The following is a 6,159-nucleotide window of genomic DNA, read 5'->3' as shown; positions in this document are numbered from 1 at the left end:
TTAGATAAGCAGGGACTTGTTTAACTTACAACAGCTACCCTAACCTGTGCAGGTCAATTGTCTCCAGGGTGGTTAGGGCTCCTTTTTGTCACTCTAGCCCTTCTAGCTGCTATACTGGGGATGAAGTCAAGATTTCTTTATTTAAGGGACCTTCATGTAGTTGACAGTTCAGACACAGGCAGGGTTTGGGGGCTTTTTTATTTTTTTAAAAGTTTTAGAATATGCTGTAATAATACAGTGAAGAAGTTTTAAAGCCTTGGACCTGTATAGCCCCCACTGATCATAAATGTAGTAATCTTCAGAGGTAAAGGAAAGTTTTACATTACTATAATAGGACTGATCAAACCGACTGTGAAGCTGGCATTTTGGAACAAAAACCCAGACACAGCAGGGTGAATTATGGAGACTGTTTGTGACTTTGAGCTCTTTGATTTTTAATTAAATGCCTCTTACCAGGAATAACCAGTTTACAGGAACTGTCTTATTAAAATCAAACTATTAATCTGTGTAATCTGCTAAATTAGATTGGATGACTGATCTGGCTTTGACACTGGTGAATATTTGATGCTCTAGAAGGAGACAGACCTTTTGTAATGCTGGTTCTAAATAGTTCTTTATTTTGGAGATGACGAATTTCATCTCAGTCTTCACAACCACCTGGTTATACCCTTGAAACAGGAAGCTGGATTTTCATTCTATATTTGAATTCCTGCCACGTTATCCAATACCTCTTGGAGACAGTAGGAATCTATCTATTGATGTCAGAGGTTACTGGATCAGTTCGTAATTGAAACCGTTAGTATTTCACATGCAGAACTCAGACTTGGCAATGCTTATGTGCATGATTAACTTCATGAGTGGTGCTACATGTAAGTATCTGGAGGCTCCTAAGTACTGTAATCCCTTAAAAAAATTTACCAAGGTGAATTCCTGCACAAATGGATGGCATAATATGCTGTTCTGCACATCTTCCAATGTGCCAGTTGAATCCAATCTTTATAGTTTCATAAAGAACTAAATTTCTACCAGGTAAATTCAACTCAGTACCAGAAGTAAGCATGGTAATGCATTGGATCTGATTTGAAATTGAGTCCATTGAAAACTACATAATGTAGTAAATCAAATGCAACACAACACTTGTATCAAACAAATGTGGCAAAGCAGCATCACTGGCAGTGTAATAAACAGTCTCCTGGCATTACATTGCCCTCAAGAAACTATATTTTGAGGAAAAAAGCTGAATTATTTGCTTTTCTCTCTTTTTCATGGGAACAGATGCACTGACTTCCATAAATATGGAAGTCACCCAGAAGCAGAATTTGATATGTGGGTAATACAAAATTTTTTAATAGGATTTTTAAAAGCACAAACCTAATAGTCTTTTTATCTTATAAATTGAGTTCATGCTAAAGCTGAGTACCTCAGCGTATTTGCCCCCCCAAATTGTTGTGTTATTCAGATCTATGACCACAAGTATAGATTTATTAAACCCAACTTCCCTCTCTATCATATAGTCTTCTTAGTTGCTGAGTAAGAATTGAGATATTGAATATTTGAAAGTTAATGCAATCCTCTCACTGTCATATTTCAACTTAGTGTCTGAGAAAGAATTCAAGGAGAGTAGGCAAGAAGGCTCAGCACACTGCATAAAGCTGGATCTCTCTAAAGCTGTATGCTGTCATTTGATGTAACATGTCTTGTATGTGAAATCTTGAATCGGAGTTTTGTTCATACCCAGAGTATTTACAAACATATTAGTTGAAGGCAAAGTATTATTAACATTGATAAATCATCTATATTTATGGGGGTTTTTTTAAGTAGATACATTTATCCATAGCTAGATGGTAAATCTTTTCTTCCATAATTCTTAAAGTACCTCAGAGCAATTCTTTACTTCAGTACAGTAGTTTTTCGTTTCATCATCAGTGATACAGAGATGCACAGGACATGGAATATTCAGTCATCTACAGATATAGAGATATTGTGACTTTTTCTTACTGATATTTGTACATCGGAAGCTGCCAGAGATTGCAATTGCATAAAAATACCTTTATTCACAGGTCTGCTCACATCTCTGTTTTCCCAAGACAAAAAAAAGCCTTCACCTCACCAGGCTAACAAGCAGAATAGACAAAAGGAAAGAAAAAGAAAAAGAAAAAGAAAAAGAAGAAAAAGAAAAAGAAAAAGAAAAAAAAAAGAAAAGAAAGGGGGGTTGCAGTGATGGCACAGAAGTTTTACCCAGACTGGTAGGCTCAGGAGAGCTCTGAGATGGTCACTCCCTTGTTACCATCTCCAGCTTTGACAGGTAATGTAAATCACAGGGGCATCTGCCATATTCTGCTTCTTCTCAGCCCCACCAAATATTGTGGCTGGTGAATGAACCAGCCAGCTATGCCTGTGAGAGCTCCAGGCATGCACTGGATACTCTGTTTTAGCACAGCCTGTTGCACGAGCGGTCTCTGAAGGCTTTTGCAGTCAGAGCTCCTTAGCCTGTTGCCAGCACTGGAGGATGCTGGCAGAGCTGAGGGGTTTTGAGACCTCCAAGCAGGCCACTTTTGTGATGCTCCAGAACATGTCAGGGGCTGCAGAATAAGTAGGGCCCAGCTGCTCTTCCTTGGTTGGCCCAGACGAGCATTGGTTGTTATGAGTTTCCCACAGAAGGATTAAAGGTGATTTAAACAAAGATGCTCCAGTTTTGCTCTGAGAGAGCTGCTGTAAAGCAGACTTCAGATGGGCAAAGACTAGGGAAACTCAGCAACTGAAAGGAATACTAGTGTGTCTGAGGAGATGTGTCTGACTAAACACAGGGGTGCTCTGGGGAAAAACTTGAATGAACCACACCACGTTAGGGATTTATTTGTCAGAACCCCTTCACTGATTTTTCTTAAAAGTCGAATAAATTTGAGGCACACCATTGCTTCAAGCCACAAGGATTTTTGCATGTCTTTGTTGTGCCCTAATCACAGAAAGGAAGAGAAGTGCAAATATATAACCAAAAGCCTGGCAGAGGCTCCAGGACGGAAACATTTCTTCTGTACTCAGATGCACCTTGGTGGGAGTAGTTTTGCACATCAGTCTTCCCAAAAGTCAGTTGTTGGTTTTTTTTGCATGTGGTGTTCTTTTTCTTCAGATTGTTTTGCCACAAAATACTAAGTAGGTCTCTCCTCTCAGACTGCTCTAATGGTGCACTATAGACTTGAGTTGATTGTCAGACTTACAACAAAACATATAGCCAAAGCCCTGTCTGAGTGAAAGTGTTGTATGAGCTTAACAGTGTCCTGCTGATGAATTTACTTTTGCATATCAGCCTGTATTTCCGTAGTGATTTCCACGGTGATTTTCACAAAGTGTCAATTTTTAAAATTTTGCTGTGCTAAATGAAACTCATGCTTTCTTTATAGTGAGAACTCAGTGTAGCAGAGCTAATTTTCTCTAACAAGAGACTTTCATGCTTAGAAGTAAGACTGCATTAGTTTTAAGTCTGACTCAACAAAACTGTCCAGACTTCTACATAGCAGATAAGCCATGTGACACTGCTGAAAACTTTTTATTTTGCTGTACTTGCAGTCTTCAGCACATTCCTACCATATGCAAATCACACATTTATCACTTTAGGTTATGTTTCTTCAGGTTTTATGAGACACCTCCCTTTAGTATTAGCTATTGTGGCATGTGCCTGGCTCCAGTATTCTGTTTTATTGTTCCATAGGCAGTGAAGCATAATGCCTGATATCACTTATACCCTGCAGCTCTAATAGTGGTCATTGCTCGAGGTGCCTGGATCAGAGATGTTTTAAAACTTTTTTTGCAATGAGTGGGGAAAAAACAACATTTTATAGATGTCCTTGAAAAGAAACTACTGACATATTTTTGTGAATCAGTCTGGCACTCGTATAAAGCAACATAATTCCACAGAATTTAAATAAGCTTAATTAATAGCAATTTAATAGGTAAAACTCTAACAGCGATACTCCATGAATATTTTATGTTTTATTTCATTCTTTTTCTAATTTACAAAATACAAGAATTCTAGGATCAGGAGTTAAAAATTGTCAGGTCATGTATGTGTGCACTGTAGTATGTACGACATCTGTGATTTACCCAAGATAATACAGTACTACATTTACATGCACACATGGCCTATTATTCCTATAACTGCTTTATCACTTAATTAAATAATGGGAGCTTTTCCCAGATCTCTGATAAATTAATACATCCTTTCTGAACTACCCTGATTAATGTCTGTTTCCAACACTATTTGCTTATTTAAAAATGAAATATTTCTAAATCTAATGTGACTAGCAAGACTACATATCTATTTATTACATTAACTGAATATTTCCTGCATTTTCTGTTGCAAAGAAAGGAATAGAATCTTAAGGCATCAATTCAATAATTTATTCCTTTTCACTGAAGCGCTCTGCTCTGTGCTTTGCTTTGAGCAGGGCTAATTTTGTGGCAGAATAACCTGAAACTGATTCTATAAGTAAGTAAGCTGAGCCACAATGTTAGCTGTAATTTTATGTATTCACTTTCCAGGATATTTTTATATATAAAATTAGCTTTGGCTTCGGGCCAAGCAGTGAGAGAACTAAGCAAATATTTAAGTGTTTTTCTGAATTAGTGCCTAAAAAGTGCATCCACCGCTAATGTAACACCGCTGACTTCAGTGAGACTATGGCATTATACCAGTCCAAATGATCCAGACTGTATGGGCTACTTCAGGTCTTCCTTGGCTACACTGGGGAAAGATGCCAGTTTTAAACATTCTGTCAAATGTGCTGTCACTTTCAAATGTTCTGTCATTGCCAAATATAAATAGCCTCTATAGCTTGGTACCTCTGCAGCATGAATGCAGAACCTGGAAACTGATGAAAGAGCCTGACTTTGCTAAAAGATGACATGTTAAACGAAAGTGGAGATATGAGAACAAATATCCTCAAAGCAATACTTGGTGGATTATAGCTTCTCATCTTCCTTGAGTTGAATGCCTAGCACTTGAAAGGATGGATGTGCCTTTCATTTTGTGGGCTCTCCAGATAAACAGCTGGCTTAAAAACATCAGTTCAGATCCTGACTGCTACTAAATGCACTTTGCACCAGTGGAAAAATGCCATTGTGCAGAGCAATCTTTTTTCCGTGTTACCAGGAGCAGCTCGAAGGGGACAGGCTAAGAGTTTGCAGCTTGGTTAGCAGCAATGCATTACAGGTGTCAGCCACTTGAACAGCACGAAGCAGTGAGAGAAGTGATGCAGTGATGCTTAAATAGCAATTGCTGCAACTTTAGTCAGGGCTGAAGCATAAGGTGCTGAATATTAATGTAACTAAGAGTTTGCACTATTAGATGAAGAGATTGAAAGCACCATCCATTAGTGGTGCTGTCCAGTATTCCTCATGACAAAGACCATCAGTGTATAGCACTGCCTTGAGCTGAATGCTTTCACACGGTTTAAGTCAATACAGCTTTGAGAACAATGCTGGGAAAAAAAAAGTTTGTGCAAACAACAGCTGATTATTTTTCTTTGGAAATCTCCAATGCTTTTATATTCTGAGGCAAAGGCTTCAAATTTACCAAGGGGTTCCCTTTATGCCAAGTGTGAACCATTTGCTTTCCCATTAAAATGTGTCAAAATTTGATCAAGTTATCACCATTTGCTCATGCTCATGCTCAGTGAATATTAATAGCAGTTTAGACTTCCATAAATCTCTGCAGTTTTCATGTACATGAAGCATCTGACTTGTCTGATTCCCTTTTTAGCCCCCAAAACAGTGACGGGAAATGGGGGAGGATTCTCTCTCCTGTATCCTTACAGATCCGCTGGTGCTTTTTCAGGAGTGTGCATGGAGAAGCTACCTTATTTGAATGCAGAGGGAATAGAAACTGGCTTAGTTTGGGGAAAAGGGGATATCTGGGATGAGCAGGTTAGTAAGACTGATTTTGGAGACAGAAAGAGACTGGGATTTGAAGAAGAGAGGGGAGAGAGAGGAAATAGGGACCAGCAGTGAAAAATGGAGAGTGAAGGGAAAGGGGAAAGAGGAAATGGATCTGATAAGGAACTGGAGTGTGGTAAGGAGGACTTACTGCTGGATGGCAGCAGCGTATCTCTCAAGGTATTGCAAACCTGAGTGTTATCGATCAACAGCCCCTATAATGGAAGA

Source organism: Apteryx rowi, unplaced genomic scaffold, assembly GCF_003343035.1.
Source record: "Apteryx rowi isolate R43461 unplaced genomic scaffold, aptRow1 scaffold_191, whole genome shotgun sequence".
In the NCBI taxonomy this organism is placed as follows: domain Eukaryota; kingdom Metazoa; phylum Chordata; class Aves; order Apterygiformes; family Apterygidae; genus Apteryx; species Apteryx rowi.
Note: the sequence above shows the minus strand (reverse complement) of the source record.